This window comes from Coenobita brevimanus, chromosome 102, assembly GCF_032717465.1.
Source record: "Coenobita brevimanus isolate Jiangsu-jjx chromosome 102, ASM3271746v2, whole genome shotgun sequence".
NCBI lineage: Eukaryota > Metazoa > Arthropoda > Malacostraca > Decapoda > Coenobitidae > Coenobita > Coenobita brevimanus.
In genome coordinates this window covers 5,688,476-5,707,559 of record NC_137055.1, presented here as the reverse complement: position 1 = coordinate 5,707,559, position 19,084 = coordinate 5,688,476, and positions in this window count along the sequence as shown.

The following is a 19,084-nucleotide window of genomic DNA, read 5'->3' as shown; positions in this document are numbered from 1 at the left end:
TGGCAAGATAGCTCTACTGAAAATGCACACACACACACACACACACACACACACACACACACACACACACACACACTGATCTGAGCTGGATACAAAAGTCTAACACCGAATTAATAATATGGGATCCAGTACACCTACATGCAGTCCATTTCCAACCTAGTATCATGACCTTCATAAAAACAGTGCTTCTCTTCGTCGTTTAACTGTATTTTGACTTGATGTACACTTTTATCTCTCCTTTTCCTTTAATGTAACTAAAAATATGAACTCACCCACCAGTTTCAGTCTACTTCCGTTCATCATTTCATTGCACTGTGTCACTGTGTGTTACATTCTATCTTAGCAGCCATTGATTTCGTCTCATCTAAATACCTCTCACAGGTATTCCATTAACGAATAAAAAGCTGTACATCATTTGCTTATGACTCATTTGAAGTCACTGATATATGGAGAACAGGGAAGTGAGTAAAGAGGTAAAAAAAAAAAGTCGTTACATGACAATATTTTTATAGCCATGTTGGAAAGACCATCTTGGAAGGACGAGGGTCACGAGTGAAAGCAATGGAAATCAATAATTTGAGGGGAGCTCGTGTAGTTACGTGGAGAGGCAGACATACCAATATGGAAATGAAGGAGGGTTGTGATGTTGTTGTGAGCATGCTGGAAGGCATTAGAGGATCCTTGAGATGGTTTGATAATGTGCAGAGAATGGAAAAGGAGGGACTGACTAGGAGAATGCATGTGGAGTAGGTAGTGGGGTTGGTGAAGGAGGAGGGTAAGAATATTAGGATGTAGAGTTATATGAGAGAGGGGGAGTGAGTTGGAGACAAGGAAGTTTAATAGCTGAGGACAGCGTGTCATGGTGGCGATTCATTTGTACCAGTCCATCTGAGATTAAGGTATGGGGCTATGACCAGATAGACAGATGAAAATAGTCTATCCCTCATCATTCATTATCAAATATCCATATATATATATATATAGTTTGGTAGGTGGGGGGGCTCACTATCCACTCACTCGATGTAGTGCTGCTGTCGGGTGTCTGCCCTTTCCTCTCCTCCTTTCTTCTTTCCTTCCATCCTCTTCTGTCTTTCTTTCCTTCATTCGTTCCTTGTCCTTCTGCCTACGGGTGACTTTACACTTCCTCTTCTGTCTTTCTTTCTTTCATTCTTTCCCCTTCCTTCTGTCTGTGGGTGACTCGACACTGAGTGACAAGCCAAATTATTTCCTGTACACCAGGAAACCATTTACTTCGCTAAGTGGTAACCATACAGTATAACCAAATTTTGGCACCTGGTAGTTTAGTGCGTAATTATTGCGCTCCAACCGGATTGAGCCGGTGAATGTTTATATCCAAGGGGTGGTTGGGGTTGATTGCTCGTGTAATGCCACTCAGGGATGAGTGAGGCTGGTCACTTTCATCTTAAATGTCGGGACCAACTGCCTAGCCCCGGGCTCCTACCCTCCTCATGGTTCAATGTAGGATTGGATGATATATATATATATATATATATATATATATATATATATATATATATATATATATATATATATATATATATATATATATATTATCGCGTGCAGAAGTCAAGTTATTATTTAATAATCTAATTCAATTCTACCAAGTAAATTATCAGCTTCCGATGCCTTCCAATTCTTGAACCTTTTCGTAACTTTGTTCACGTCTGTCGCTCACATTTTCCGGTCACAAAATCTTTCCTGGATACCACCAGTGACCAATCCTATTCATATTACAACCGCTTTGGCCTCGTTCCCATCCGTCAGTTTGATATACAATAGATTTTTACATCTGGCCCATAATTACCTTCCATTTGTTAGCATTTTTCCATTTTGATCACCTGCAGATATTCCAGCTTTTTCGGACAGCGTTGCAACATTCAACAAAAAGTTTCCTGCTATCCGAGAAATTTGAATTCATTTTATTTCAGATTAATCCTATACTTTTTTTTTTTTTACTAATTTGTTTACATACTCATTATCAACACATTCCCTTTCATCCACCTTCGATTCATGTATTCTCCCGATCTACTTTCGTCTCTTCTACTGCCCGTCCTGCATCACAAGATCACCATGTTTTTCTTCCCATACCATCTGAAACCAATGCAGCACCACAAATGTTGTTAACACTTTTAACTAGACACTCTGTGTATGCTCCTGCAACGTCTGTGTATCTCTGATCATAGTTCATTGACTCTTCGGTTATTATGACTCACTCTTGGCTCAATAAAACCGTCTAGCATTGCGGGGAATAGCATACTAAAACTATTCAAAGCATTAGAGGGCTAATGGTGATACCTTTAATTCTCAGTCTATGTTTCATTCAGCTGAAAAAAAAAAATCGTCTAGCATTAGCTGGAACAGAATACTAGCGATGTTCCAGCAATAAGAGGGTTAATGTAGAGAGTATCATTTCGGGTTCATGTGCCTGACTCTGCTAAAATAATGTCTGGCGTTAAGTGTAGTAAAGTACTTGGGTTGTTTAAACTTTGTGATGGTTAACTGGCTTCTGTCTTTCGTTTATATTCATCTGACCCCCCCCCCCTTTTTTTTTCTTTTCAGTTGTTCGTTTTGCACTTTCACTCTGATTACTTCACTCATCCTTCTTCTTCCAGGTTCCTCCCAGTATTCCCTTGCATAATACAGATAGTTGACGAGATAATTCGTCACATCGTCCCCTATCAACTTCGGTTTCAGGAACAACCAAACATTCTTCCCTCTTGAGGCACACTTGCAGTTAAGCTACCTCGTCTTTTTCCACTGTAATCTTTCTATACGATGAAAATTCGTGTACTTGTTTTATGTGAAATATTACATTACTAATGCACCACTTTCTATCTGGCATCCTTCAGTAGACCTCCATTATCCTTGTCTTCCATTATCGTTTTCTCCTGACACTTAAAAACGAACCATCTCATTTCAGAAGACCTGTACCAATATTTCAATTCTAATCACCACAATATTCTTCAAGCACGGATTGGGTGGAGGGGGCCGGGGACGCACCACCCTTGTTTTCGGCAGAACAGTGATCGTTTACAATAAAACAATGTTATTCCTATGATCTATGCACTAAATAGCTTACTCAAATGTGATCATACATTCCTTTAAGTAAAAATAGAATTTACAATAAATTTGAGATATCTGATACTGAGCCAGTATGAATTCTAATTTGTAGTAAGGATGCCTTGAATCACGCCCTTCCCCTGTTTCTAAAGTGCTGAATCTGGCCTTATATATACTATTCTTTTCTTCCATGATTGTCATCAGTGTATATATACCAGTCATGTTAAACTCAAACCTGACATGCATGCACCATTAAATTTATATTTTCAAGGGTACTCATTTCACTCCTCCATTCATCAGCACACCCAATACATTTTGAATCTGTCTGCAAATACTTATATATGTTATCTATTGCATGTTAAAGTTTCCCCTTCATCCACTTCAATCCTTCTTATCTTCCTTTTGCTTAGTGCCATCAATGGTGCAGCCACGGACAGTAATTTACCTACTATTCCACTGGGTGCTCTTAACACTTTAAGGCATGCATGCCAGTCATGGTAATCCTGCCGCATCGTATTAAATAGAATCAATAGGCAGAGATACACACCAAGCCATTCAGAGCTTAGGAAGATTAGCTAGCCAAAAGAAGCTGTGTTTTCGCTGAGGATAAGGATTTACAATCGATGAAACAGAAAGATAGATAGTGGGGAGGGGGGTGATGGAATTCAATATAATCAGTATTGCTTGAGAGCTCCGAAAAATATTAATATGTTATCTGAACATGCATATAATAACTCTGTCCACTATACAATGAAACAACCAAGCTATTTGTGACATCCCAATCCAAGCAGGCTTCCAAAGCGGGGTAAGATTATCGGACTGTTCTCAGTAGTATTGGTCCGTGGTGTTAAATTCTTCCACGCCATATTACACCGATAGTTTTTTTTGATCGACTGTACAAGGAGCTGTGGCACCATTATTTCCTGTTGTCAAAAAGCATAAATATTCCTCCACTCCCCGTCCACTTTCCAGTGATTAATCCTTTCAGTCCGATGACGTATTGTATTTTCTTTCTCTATCTAGATTTTTATTTTAATTACCTCAGGGGAGACTTTTGGAACTGAAAGGAGTCATACAAACTGTAGATTTCCTCACCATTTCACTTCCCAGGTGCTCTCCTAAGCTGAGTAAAATCGTCTGGTAACAGCAAGATTTACATACAACATGACATACCCAGGATGGCAGGGGCTATGATCACAGTCAAGGTTCAATGAGAACTGGACCTTGGATCACAGTATTAACTAGAAAGCACTCAGACAGCGCATACCTCCGCCAATGCCATTGCCGTTAAAAAGGATCCGGATCCGGATCCACCCCAAAATTTAATCAATCCCTTCCTGGTCCATGACCCAGCTTTTTACAAAATTTCATCGAAATTCATTGAGAACTTTTGGATATGTTGTGCGGGATACTCCAAATCCGGATGTGGATCCCCTCAAATTTAATCATTTCTTCATTTGCCCATGACCCACCCTTCCACAAAATTTCATCAAAATCGGTTCATAACTTTTTGAATAAAGTTGCTACCAGACAGACAAACAAACAAACAAACAAACCAACGCCGGCAAAAACATAACCTCCTTGAAGGAGGTAATAACAAGGTAGCGCTTCACCTGGCATCCCCTCAGGTATTCCAGATATGTATCTACTGTGTATCCCGCCAAATCTGTGAAATGCAGTTTTGAATGCTGCATCTTAATGAAACCTGAATTAATTCTGCAGACGAACGAGACATGTTTCCTATCCCGAGAGGGCCGCCCATCACACTTCCACACTAAAAAGGGATATTGCTGTAGAAAAACTAAGTGGCACTGATGGCTATTACTGAAAAGTGACTTGTGTTATGAAGAAACGCAGAGAGGAAGGACTTAGAGAGACTGGAAAACAATACCGTCTATTTGTGTATTTATCTATTTATATGTGTGCCTATCTCTATTTTTCTATCATTCAGTCCTATATTACCCTCTCAGACGAGTTGGTGCTGGGGCTATGCTGCTTCATCCAGACATCTGAGGCAACGGTGACCAGTTGGTTGGTCCTTTGAGTGGTAGCCTCATGTAAGCAATAAACTTCAGCTGCCTTTCAAATATTAACCTAAATGAGTTACATCTGCAGCGAGTGCCTGAACCTACTACAACACCAATCATACATGTGGTTGTATGGTTACCATTCAACGTAGTAAATAATTTACCTGGGGTACTAGGCAGTATTCTGTTCGTCATTCAGTGTAAAGTAACCTTAGGTAGAAGTACATGTAGTAAGTGGATGGTGGACATCCACATGTACCAGTAAGACTGCGGGGAAAAATAAGTTGGATAATGAAGGAAGCTGATGAGATGCTAGCCTTCGTCATGCATGTCTCCAGGATTATACTTGCCCCAGGGAACTATATCTGCCTTCAGTATGCATTACTGACAACCCTTCGCTTAACAGAATGTTATCCTACGTCCAAAAGAATTTATTTGTACCCTGGGTTTGCAGAATAAAACGCGTTATGCCTTGTCCATTCCGTTTTCTACTATATGAAGGGATTTTTTTTTTTTTTTTTTTGTGTAAGAAAAAATTTTACTGCCCGGCAGTTCGATCCAGACGAAGACTTTTAATCCGTTAATCTCGGTTGGTGGCCAAGTGTAGTAAGTTTAGAGAGTTGGTCTAACAGGTAATCAAGGAGACTCATTCTTACTTCACAATTAGGGTTCTTTAAATTTAATCTAATTAGGAATTACTCAAACTGTGCTAATGGCTCAGGTCCGTCAGGTGAAAACAAAACGAGTACAGTGACATGGAATGTGCAACAATTTTGTTCTGTCATAGGTTGCAAAAACGAACTAAGACTGAAATTTGGGGAAAAAAATAAAAACAAACTGCCCCTCCCTAAGAAATAAAAAAAAACAAATCGGAATTCGGAACATAAATCATGATCCATGTATTCGAAATAATAGGCTTACAGAGCAAAAATCTGAAGGAGGGTTATTTACTGCATTTTAGATTGGACACGCACTATTTTAAAAAGTTACAAATTCATTGATGAGCTGGACTGAAAATAAATGAGAGTTTGTGCATAGCCAGGGGGTAACTTGTTGACGGTGATGTTAAATAGTTTTAATCATAAACGCAGAGCAGGAGAGGATGATGCAAACCGGCTGAGAGAGAGAGAGAGGAGAATATTGATTTATACCCAACAACTGCAGGATTGTCAAGGTAAACTTTTTTTTTTTTCAGCATTTCAGTCATACCCGAGAAAACTATCCAATAAAAAATGACGATGTATTTACTTTTTTTTTTTTTTTCTTAAATTACAGAACTGAGAATCATCATCATCATCATCGTCGTCATCTTCATCCATACCTCCACTACTACCTAAAAGTGGGGTGAGATAAGGCCCAGTGGGATACTCAAAAGCATTTAGGACATCCTATCTCTCCCAGGGCGCCCTAACTTCCCCAGTGCAGTTAAGTTGGTATACTCAAAACACTTAAGACAGCATACTCATAACAAATTAGACACTGTAGGCAGCCATCTTGTGCAGACATAGGACGCTTGGATTTAGGGCAGCTACCAAGCTGCCCTAAATGGAGATAGGACACGAAAACTTGATAATGTAACCCGCGTTAAAAGCTCTACCACCAAAACACCACTCAACTCACCACCTTGTTGACACCGACAGACTGACAAGAGATGGAGCTTGCTGCTGTTTATGTGTTTGGGCGTCGATTAAGGCGTGAAAGAGTGTACAGGGACCCACTAGACCCATTACATGTGAGTGACGAACACTTGTTGAGGTAATACAGATTTCCTCGGCATGAAATTCTACAGCTGTGCCAGGAATTGGACCCACACATCGCTCGCCGCACTAGATCTCATGCCATTCCTACACATACACAAGTGCTAGTGACTCTGCGATTCCTAGCGAGTGGAAGTTTTCAGAGTGTAATTGGAGACTCAGCTGGATTGACTCAGGCTAGTGTAAGCAGAGTTGTGAATTCTGTGATCCGTGTGTTGTGTGACATGGCAAGGGTTGAAATTAAAATGCCTAGAAATAATCTGGAAATAACAACTTGCCAAGGATTTTTCCGAGTGAATGGGTTTCCCCATGTGATTGGTGCTATTGACGGCACCCATATTCCAATCAAAGCACCCAATGTGAATGAACATTTGTATGTGAACAGGAAAGGTTATCACTCAATAAATGTGCAAGCGGTGTGTAACAGCGAGCAGATCATCAAAGCTACTCTGTGAAATATCCTGGGAGTACACACGACTCATTCATTTGGGCCAACAGTCATCTGCGTGCTCGATTTGATGCAGGTGAATTCGGAGACACCCATCTACTTGGTAAGCTGTGTGTTGTAGTAACCATTAGGAAATGAGGTTAGGTTAGGTCAGTGGGTTAGGTCAAGTAAGGTTAATGCTTCTTTCCCAACAATAATTATGTCAAAAATGAATACAATTACAGGAAAGAGACATGAAAAAAGAAGTAAAAAATGTTGGAAAAATCCATTCAGAATTATTCAGAAATACCAATTAAATTAGCATAGATTCCTCACCTTTATTATGAGAACTGTGCAAATTAGAAGGGGAGTGAATGGGAGCATGACCCATATCACTTGGTACAGTAGGCGGTCTATATAATGCTAGGGTTTGAAATAGACCGTCTATATAGTATACTGTATATAATGTTAGGGTTTGAAAGCGGAGTCAGTGGGAGCATGACCCATATCACTGGTACAGTACACCGTCAATATAATGCTAATTTGTTAATCACTTCTCATTTAGCACAGGCCCTGTAGATTACGTAGTCCATATGGTAATGAATAACAATGGCCTGGAGAAACATTTGGTGGTCTTCAATGAGGGACTGAGTGTAAGACGATGAGGGGGAAGGAAGTATTTATTCATGTTATACGGTATATATCAAGGATCACTGTATTCTTTCTCTCTGTCTATGTGTGCTGATTTCCTTTTTCCTTCCGTGGCCTTGGAGCCCCCTACCCCTACAGTACTGTAAGAGAAAAATGGGGTTTAGATAATGTTGATGATGACTATGATAAGTACTGTATGTATTATTATTTTCATATTACATTCTAACGTGACCAATTGTTGCTTAAGATACAGTACTGTGTATGTTTAATTTATCAGTACAGATACAGGATGGCACGTGCTATCAACTGTACCATGCTGTTAGTCCTTACCAACTTTATTTTGTACCTTAACAGTAAAGTGGTGGACAACATATGAAGTCATTTTGTTGTTGGCTAAGTGGCTAAGTACAAAAGAAGTGACCATGTTGATTGTGGCTGAAAAATTTTAACAATTCTCCTATCAGTTGCAGTTACTGATACTCTTGTTCATACAAAAACTCTGTATTCTTCTTTTCAAAATTTGTGATGCATTCTTAGAACTGTGTGGCTCACAGTCAATGATGATTATAATAATTTTAAACTCTATATTGTCTAGGCAACACCAAAAGGAAAAATGTCTCAGAAGCCATTATGAAGATGGTTCTTTTTGAAATCGAGTTTCATCTTTTCGCAGGGGACGGTGGGTACCCCCTAGAACGGTATCTAATGACTCCATTCGCCAGCCCCAACACAAGAGGACAGGAGAGATACAACCGCAGTCATGCCCGAACAAGAGTGATTTGAACAAACTTTTGGGATCCTCAAATGTAGATTTAGAAGCCTTCATCACTCTGGTGGGTCTCTGCAGTATGAGCCCAGAAAGTGTGCACAAATTATCATTGCATGCATGCTACTTCACAATAGGTGTGTGAGACGTAGAGTGCCACTTCCTGATGAGTTGGACGAGATGGAGGAGGATGACGAGGATGATGGTGAGGATATAGATAATCCACCACCACAGGAGGCTGCTGTGGCAAGACAAGGACATGCTCATCAAACTCGCAGTGAGATTGTTGAAAATGTCTTTGCTTAGAAGCATCCATGAACAAAAACAATGCCTTTGTATATAGTGTACATAGAAATGCAGTCTTAAGTATGTAGCCTTACTTTGGAAATTACTGGCAAGGCTCTGTTTGTGTTCTTTTTCATAAAAGTTTCTGCATTTCAAAACAATTTTTGATACTTGAACAGTGGGGTACAGAAACTCAACAAATAAAACTCAATTTACTTATTGTACTAAAGCATCTGAAGATATAAAACTAATCTCACTCATTTTGAAAATATGTTTTGCCTCTAGTAAATTCTTTGTAAATAAATATATATATTTTTCTTAACTTCCTTAAAAGATATTTACTTATTGTAATAAAGCATTTAAAGGTATAAAACTAATCTCACTCTTCAATAACCAGACAAGACACTGGTACTGTTTTCTGTATGTGATGAAGGATTTACTGAAGTTTTGTCTGTTTTCGGATGTGATGATTTAGCTTGAGTGAAATGGCAACACCACAGGAAACAGCAATATGTGTCAAATGGCCAATTGAGACTAGACCCTGCCTCAAGTTCAACACAACTTTCGCACAAGATATAGGAGTGGACCACCAGGATGGAACAGCATCAGACAGTGGTACAAGGCCTTCAAAGAAACTGGACGTGTTTTGAAACAGAAGAGTCTAGGCTGACCAAGGACAAGTGCACATACCAAGAAAAAAGTTTGTGAATCAATTCAACGATCTCGAGATGCCCATCAAAATGATTTTCTTGGGTTTCTTTGAAATGATTCACAATCAAACTTTTTTATTGGTATGTGCACTTGTCCTTGGTCATCCTGTGCTCTTCTGTTTCAAAACACGTCCAGTTTCTTTGATGGCCTTGTACCACTGTCTGATGCTGGTCCATCCTGGTGGTCTACTCCTATATCTTGTGCAAAAGTTGTGTTGAACTTGAGGGCAGGGTCTAGACTCAATTGGCCATTTGACACATATTGCTGTTTCCTGTGGTGTTGCCATTTCACTCAAGCTAAACCATCAAATCTGAAAACAGACAAAAATTCAGTAAATCCTTCATCATATCAGAAAACAGTACCAGTGTCTTGTCTGGTTACTGAAATAGCAAAAACTGACATTGGTCAAATCATTTTGGAACACCCTGTATTGCCTCTACATTAAATTCTCTGTAAATAATTATAAATCTCTTTGGTACCTTCCTTTAAAAATAGAAGTTTACTGGTACTGAACTTGTTAACAAAACTGCATCTCCTGCATGCTAAATGAGACAATGTGAAGTGATTAACTTATATAGACTTGCCAAAAAACAACATGGCTACATTAATCAAAGGCTAAATGAGGTCTTATCATGACTTTAGATAATGATAAGTTTACACTTAAATATTATCAGGTTGGACATCATGCTACTATGTAATAAAAAATGTTTTACTGCATGACTTTAAACAAAAGAAAATGCCATACTTGTACTTTACTATAAATGAAAAGATTAAGAACTGTTGAGGTAGTAATTAATACATGGAAAAACAAATACTTCAGCGTCTTTGGGCTGCCACATCTGCTATTACAGCCAGCGATGAGGCAATTTGCTGCAGGACATCCCTCAGCGTGTCCCTTATTTCCATCTGTACAGTCAGCATTTGTTCTAACAAATTGGACTCTGGACTGCCACGGCTGCTAGGGCCACGACTCCTGGCCCTAGGACTGCTTGGTCTACTTTGGCCACGACTCTTGGGTCTGGGACTGCTTCCTCTACTTGCTTTTGGTGGTGGTGAACCCCTCCTACTGTACATGTGCTCCTCAGTCAATGTTTCAGGTACGCTGATGTTGCTTGAGTCTTCGAGTAAGTGAATAACTTCAACCGTGCTTGCTACCCCAGACTCATCTACTAATTCAGCTAACAGCGACTGGGACTGGTCAGTGGAGCATGTGGATTGAAGGACTGGTAAGGGATCATCTAGGCCTGACTCTTCCGGCACATTTTGTCCATGAAGGCCCCAGGAAGTATGTGGTTGTGATGGATGGTCCAACCTCGTCTCCTCCAACACTCTGCGTCCATGAATGGCACCAGAAGTAGATGGCTGCAGCTTGTTTGTAACAACGGAAAATGCTGTGTTGTAGTAACTTTAGCTTTAAACAGGACACCATTACCTTGGGATATTACAGTAACGTACACCAGACACTCTGACCAATATGTGTTATGTACCACTGTGAATCATCATGCAAGGTGATACATACAGGCCTTTAGACCCTGTTCACACGAGGCGTTTTCAATTGCCCGGTGGCACAGGTGCGGTAGTAAAGTCAATGGCAGTCTATGAAGCTGTTCACATGTAATCGCGGCGGTTCCCAAAATGCAATGGTGGCAGGATAACCCTGGCAACTGCGTGTTCGCCGGGCGGTTCGAGATACATACAAGTCAATAGGATGGGACACACACAATGGTGATGCAACACCCAAACACTCGGTGCCTCCTGTACATCCATCCTGGCACTGGATGCCTGTCAATCAACACCTACTTGTACTAGGTGGAGCCACCTGAAATGCCCTGTGTGAACAACACCACGCCTGTGCTGCCGCGCAGTTGAAAACGCCTAGTGTGAACAGAACACAAACCCCGGGAGAATTCCACCCGACTCACATTATATCATTGCCGTTGTGTATGGTTCCCTTGCTCCCAAGGTTACCAGTCCTTCAGTAGCTTCATATGGCAGCCAGTTATGGTAGAGGAAGGATACACTGTCACTCTGTGCATGTAGGTCTCCGCTGTAGGCCTTGGTTCAGGTGTGCAAAGGCCAAACAGCAAAGTGAACACTGAGTTTTTACCACAACAGCAGGGGAATGGCAACCCTTTCAGTGGTGTCCCAAAGGAACTAGCAGGATGTGGGAGGTTTTCCAAAGACATATGCTCATTTTTTTTTTTTTCATGAAACTAGCTAAAATTTTCCTATTTTTTGCCACTATTTTTATTACTCAATTTCCATAAAGTGATAGGATTTTCAATCCTTTGTAATGTTAATTCAAGGTACAAAGCCTAAAGTTCCTTCATGTACATAATTATTTTATTAATGCTCCCTATTTAGAACTTTTTTCCAATTTTCCAGTTTCGGGTGAAAATCACCCGGGGTTTGTGATAGTGTTACTAGAATTTAGGGTTAGTGTTCTAGGGTTAAAGGGGATAGCATACTCTTCTCATATTCAAGACTATCAATTCCTTCAAATTATACAAAGAACAGACCATACCAGCTACATTAAGTTACTTTGTTGCTTAGATTATTTTGGAGGAATCACACCAAATTTAACAAAACTAGCTATATAATATTCTTAAATCCCACATGCAGTTCACTAGGTAAGCATTCACTAGATAATCATTGTGTTCCATTGCACCCTCTATGTTGTTTTTTCCTGAGACTCTCTGGCCAAACAGTGCCAAGTCCCCGAGAATGCCAAAACCTGAATCAAGCACCCCAGCAGAGCCCCGGCCTCAATCATTGCCTTCTATGTGAAAACTTAGGGCAAATATATATGGTAAATTACAGTACAATTTACCTGATAAGTCTGGTTCTTCACTCTCTTGAATGCCTGGGAATCCCTCGATGGCCTCCCGCTCTAGGAGAGCAAGCATTGCTTCCTCTGACGGCTTCCAGACAGAATCTTCTCGCTTTCCACCACCTGTAAGACGCATACAGTTACAGTACATGAAATATCATAATTGGTTTAACCCTTTGACTGCATAAAACAACTTTAGGAATTACTCTGGCTAAAACCAGATGATTTTACTCATCACTGGGAGACACCATGCAGCCAATGGATTTAAATATCACTGTCTTAATTATGGGGTATTTCTGAGTTCTTGACAATACCATACTTTCCTAGCCATTATTATGGATCTCTGTTTAGCATCAACTAGGTTTCCAGAAAAAAGGAAGACTTTAATAAGGAAATATTAATTGACAATTCAAAGTACAGTATGGTACAGTTATTGGAGAAATTCTTTACAGGAGCTTTGCCTGCTATTTACCAATTTCTTTCAGTGTTTTATGCGTACTTTTTTGGTATTCTATTAATTTCTGATGAAATTACTGAGCAGTCAGACCTTTCATCCTAATTTATGTTAGATCTCAGTAGTTTGTCCAGCCAAACAGTTAGCTCAGTCTTCAGTAGCCTGCCGTAATTAGGTTCCTGTAGTTTGCCCTCCTCTGATTAAGTTAGGTTAGGTCGTCAAGTCTGCCTGATTTTTAATAAAAAAAAAAAAAAATGGGTTGAATATATTTGGTTGGTTAGGTGAGGTGTGATTAGGTTAAAAGGTATTACCACTCCACAATTTCACCAAAATGAATATAGCACCAAAAATTGTGCATGGAGCACTAAACCAAGTTGTAAAAATAGAATGCACACCTCTCATTAAGAAGTGCATACCACAAGTGCTGTTTTGGCAGGTGCCAGTAGTCAGCCATGGTCCAATTAGCTACCAGTTTGGTTAGATCAGGTCAAGTCAGACATATTGCAGAATATAATCAGTAGGTGATTTGTGGGCGTTAATACATTTTTTTATGGTTTCTCCCACTATTGGGGAGAGTGGTGTGCACTCAAACATTTACGGTACCTGATTCTAAAGGAAAATAAATTTGGGAACAGCTATTGTTAAGAATCAGCCACCACAAGTTAATCCTCTTCTCATTGGCTACTGCACTCACAATCTACTGTCGAAAGTGTGTATATCATTGTAGAAGCTAATCATAACATGGTATGAAACAGTTTTCAAGAGATGAAATGATAATGAAGATGATACTTACCGGTCATATTCCTTTCCCTCGTTTCCTTGGCTGCCTTCTTCTTCACGTCCGATCGGAAATTTCGAAACTTTTTCTTGATTTCACCCACATCCCTTATCACTCTGCTCATACTGTTAACAGCATCCGTTACTTGTCTCCATGCACTGTATTTTGCTTTGGCCGTCACTTCTGTTGATAGTGTTCCTAGTATCACTTCACGTCTTTGTGCAACTTCGGTTATGAGTGTTATTAGTTCCTCCTCACTGAAATTTGCTGCTCTTCTTTTCTTTTCTGGTGGTGGCATGTCAGCCATGACTTCACAAGTGTAACAGGATGAAACAACAAACTGTAATCGTGCCTCTTTCTTCCACAGCGTGCGTCACACTTTCCTATGTTGACGTTCATACAGCTAAACACGGATACACGGATTCTTCCTTCTTATTGGCTGGAATAACTTGAAAGACTCAACCTGATTGGCTGAGGGATATATGACGTCAGAGATGATTTAGGGCGCCCTAGCTATTTAGGAACAGGTTAGGGCGCCCTAAAAAAGTTTTGTGTATACCATCTTAAGCCACGAGATAGGATGTCCTAGCCAGTTCCTATCTTAGGACGCCCAAAGTCAGATAGGGCGGATTGGCTGCCCTAAGTTAGGGCCTTTTTGAGTAGAGAAGCAGGAAACACTGATAGAATGAGATACCAATCAAAGCTTGCCCAGTTGAACGAACCACACTCCCATTCACTCACCATTCAAGACCCCGGAATCCTGAGACATTAAGAACCACAAAAAGTTGCTACACTCTTAATCCTTGCAGTGAACGTGTGTAATATAACCTCCAAAACGGTTTGATATGGTAGCCTTAGAGTGAACACGACATAGAAAGTTACAAGATTATTTGTAAATTTGAGGATGAACTGCATGAACGTAAAATCATACTTCAGAGGCCAACATAAAAGTTAAAATATCGACAGCCGGATTGTTTACATCAGAGAGAACTGGACCACTCAAAGAAGCTGAATATTAGGGCGTGGTTGCATGAAATCCGAGAAGACATAGATGTGAGGTAGGAATGAGTCTCATTGGTTACTATCTTCTGTTTACTCTGACCTGGCCTAAAATTACTCAAGTGTCTCCAACTTGAATGTTGAGACGTAAATCCATAAATTAATACTAGATTAAAATGGTAGGCTACTCACGAAAAAGTGCTACTACAAAGTTGAATTAGGAGCAAAAGCATCAAAGTGCTGCTGAGCTGTGTGAAATAAGCCGAAAAAGACAGAAAAAATCTGGAGCAGTGCTAAAGTAAAATGAGCATAGTCAAATTTGCCTTCCCTTCTGACTGCCCTTGGCCATCATCTGACCATAGAAAAGAGCGCTACCAAACTACACTTATACCTAAAAATACCGGTTCTTTCTTAAAGTATACCTATATATAAATCGCTCCTTGTCCATTCCGTTGGGTAATTTCTCGTGTGTTGTGGGGACGGGTAAGCATTATCATTGTCTATCCTGCTCTGTCTTTTCATTCCCTACTCCCACTGCTATACTCAGGCCCACACCAGCATACTCGACCGCCTCCACAACACAAAAGACACAGCTAAATAAGTTTCTAGAGGAACGTTATTTACGGGTCACCTTTATATTTAGCTTAATTTTCTTCTTAACCTCATTGTCCCGAGACGTATTATTTATTTTATTTTATTTATTAATTATTTTTTTGATGCTAGCTTGGAGGAGACGTCGGCTTGGAGGAGGCGTCAGCCTGGAGGGGAGATCAGCTTGAAGGAGACGTCAGCTTGGAAGAGACGTTAGCGTGGAGGAGACGTCAGCTTGGAGATGTCAGCGTGGAGGAGACGTCAGCTTGGAGACGGCTGGAGGTGAGCGAGTTGATGAAGGCCACATCTAACTCCTATACGACGACAAGCAAAATCTAAGGCTTATAAGATCATATGCAAAACAGTATGAAGGAAATGTTCAATACCTGATCCTGCTGAGGGGGTTAAGTACTAACCTCAGTGACCGAGGCAAAATGTTGGGCGTTGCCTGAGATTGCGTCTCTCTCTCTCCCTCTCTCTCTCTCTCTCTCTCTCTCTCTCTCAAATCGGAAACTACATTATTTTTTACTTTATTTATGCCAGTTTTATAAATTCTGCAAAAGAAAAATATAGACAAATGAAGAGGACATTCGTATTTCCACGTTTGCACAAATGACGGCTGTGTTGGTGTCCTGGTGAACACCAGCCAGTATAGCCCATTGTATCTATTTTATGTGACCATACAGAGTTCATCTGTGTGTGTGTGTGTGTGTGTGTGTGTGTGGAGGTGGCATCAATGTGTGTCTGTAGGAACATGTATAAATGCATGAATGTCGTGTGTGTGTGTGTGTGTGTGTGTGTGTGTGTGTGCGTGTGTGTGTGTTTGTGTGTGTGTGTGTGTGTGTGTGTGTGTGTGTGTGTGTGTGTGTGTGTGTGTGTGTGTGTGTGTGTGTGTGTTTGTGTGTGTGTGTGTGTGTGTGTGTGTGTGTGTGTGTGTGTGTGTGTGGTTATGAATATATTTGCATGTATGAATGAATGAATGAATGTGTGTGTGTGTGTGTGTGTGTGTGTGTGTGTGTGTGTGTAGTAAAGGACCAAGCTGGGAGCATGGTAAGACGTTAATTAACCCCTTAATCCTGTGATGTCATCTTTATCTTTGATTTTTTTTTCAAATTACAATTGGTGTTTCAGTCCACGAATGACCTATTGATTAACAAAGGTTAAATATAGCCCTTATTATCCTTTTACAATTACAGTTTCGTCCTAAATTGAAGGAAAAAGTCTGGAGCGTCGATGAGAAAAAAAAAAGTATGTGAATTCATGGCGTAATATATTTAAGAAACTGAAGGGAACAGTGCATCCAAATTACGAGTATTCATTATAATTATAATCGTTTATTTTTTTCTAAGAACAGCGCACGTTGGCTATGCATCCATTCTTGATTCAGGCATCACTGTCAGCCAACATCATCGTCATAAACACAACAGCTTAAAAGGCGTATTCCAACGTGAAATAACTAAAAATATATAAGTCCAGTGGTTAAATGAGGCCACTCAAGATATTGCTCCTCCAATTACTAAGGAGGTTCAGGTCCGGCTAGAGCAGTCAATGTCTCCCTTTATCTCCTCAGGTCTTGTAGCGTAAGTTTTGGTCATTAAGGTCTGTTTAGAGTGTTGGATTTTTGTTTTTGTTTTTTTTGCCTATCGACCATTGGGGCCGGAGCCCCTGGTCATTAAGGCAAAAATATATATATGTGTATATACATTTGACATATATATATATATATATATATATATATATATATATATATAATATATACATTCATCTATGGGGAATAATATTAATAGTTTCATTTTTTGTACACGTATATATATATATATATATATATATATATATATATATATATATATATATATATATATATATATATATATATATATATATATATATATATATATATATATATATAATTTTTATTTTATTATTTATTTGTATTTTTATTTCTTACTATTTTTTTATATATTTTAATATTTTTAATCTTATATTATTTATAAACAAAAATACCTAATCTAAAGACCCTAAAACTAATCACCTAACAGCAAATCGCTAACCCATATGCATTTCAAACCTAGGAGACAAATAATTGTGATTCCTATACCAATGGTAAAAATGCTCTCGACCAACAGAACACCATCGACTGCAGATATGTAATGCCTTTCTACATTAAGCACCTGCACTCTCATCACCTGGTGACTATCAGTCAAGGCACAACCTAATATAGGAGACATCATTATATGAAAGGGAACCAGACGAGTCAGGAACATTACCATATACGTCAGCTGTCAGCCCTAATTAGAATAACTTAAGCAAGATGGTATAATGTATTTACATAATCTGTAATAAAAAAGCCAGAAGGTCCTCGCCCAACAGACCACCATCGACTGTGCAAGTGCCCAATACCTTTCTATATTGCACACTTGCACTCATCAGCTGGTGACTGTCAGGCGAGGAATGAGGTTAATGTAGGGGACATCTATATTAGAAATAGATCTGTGGGAGGAACAAGCTATTTCAAATATGTCAACTGTCAACCCTAATTAATAGTACAATATACAGTGTATACATATTTACTGTTGATAAAAAACCATAACCACACAGTAAATAAGCTCACATCACTCTGATGAGTCCGGTCTCTCTCGGAAAGCCATCAATTTATCAGTCATAACAATGTCCCCATCACCCAGGATGGTGGGAAGGGTGAAAGGGGACATCTGCTTCGCCGCAGTAATTTGTAAGTGGAGCACGTTCACGAATAAATAGCCGACAGCTCAGGATGATATGACCGATAGATAATGCCGTGTATGGATTTCCTATCAGGTCTTTTATATCACTTTCTTGCTCAGTCTAATCAATTACAATCTCTGCAGATCTGTGCAGGAGGCTGATTTCTTTGTCTTATTTTTATATATTTTCCAATTTCATTCTGGGGTCTGCATACCTATAAATAGTACCCCATATCTCCGACAAACAGCTGCGCTCAGAAGGCACAGGTCAGGCAACGGAAAGAATCAATAAACATAACAGCAAGCCTTCCTCGGATGCCGGGGCATTGTGGAGTGGCGTTAAGTGCATGTAAATGAGTGAAGCTTACAGCGCCGTTAAGATCGGAGCTGTAAACTTCATTCTGGCAAAGGAGCGGCAAAAGCATTCTGGACGGCTGTACTTCAGACAGGTTCGTAGAGTTCATTACGCGAGCTGGAATGGCGGATATACGTACAGTCAGCGAATTTGGTATCCTGCCAAGATTTGATGAATATATGGCGGAGAAGCCGAACCACCCGACACACAGGCACAAAAAGAGATAGGCTTCCCATCACAAGCGAGCTAGCCGTAAAATCTAGTTCATTCTGAACTGGTAAGACAGCTGTTTCTTTTACTGTACTTCCTTTTTTACAAGGAAAACGTTCTAGTTTACATTATACTTTCCTTTCATTTAGGAGCTCGGTGAATTTACCTACCATTGCATTAAAGATAATTGCTTACTTAAATGATGGAACAAGATACATAGTAATGATTGATCATTATAGTCATCATCATCATCATCTTCCGTCTAATCCTGGCAAGTGGATAAGATCCAGAAATAAGTAGAGGAAAGTATGAATGTAAAGTTAACAACCGAGTGCTCTATCAAATATACAGTATATCAGTTCACTTCTCCATTCAAGCCCACGTAGAGGATTAAGGGCTGGACACACTTGCCCCCTGAACATGTGATTCCACAAGGAAA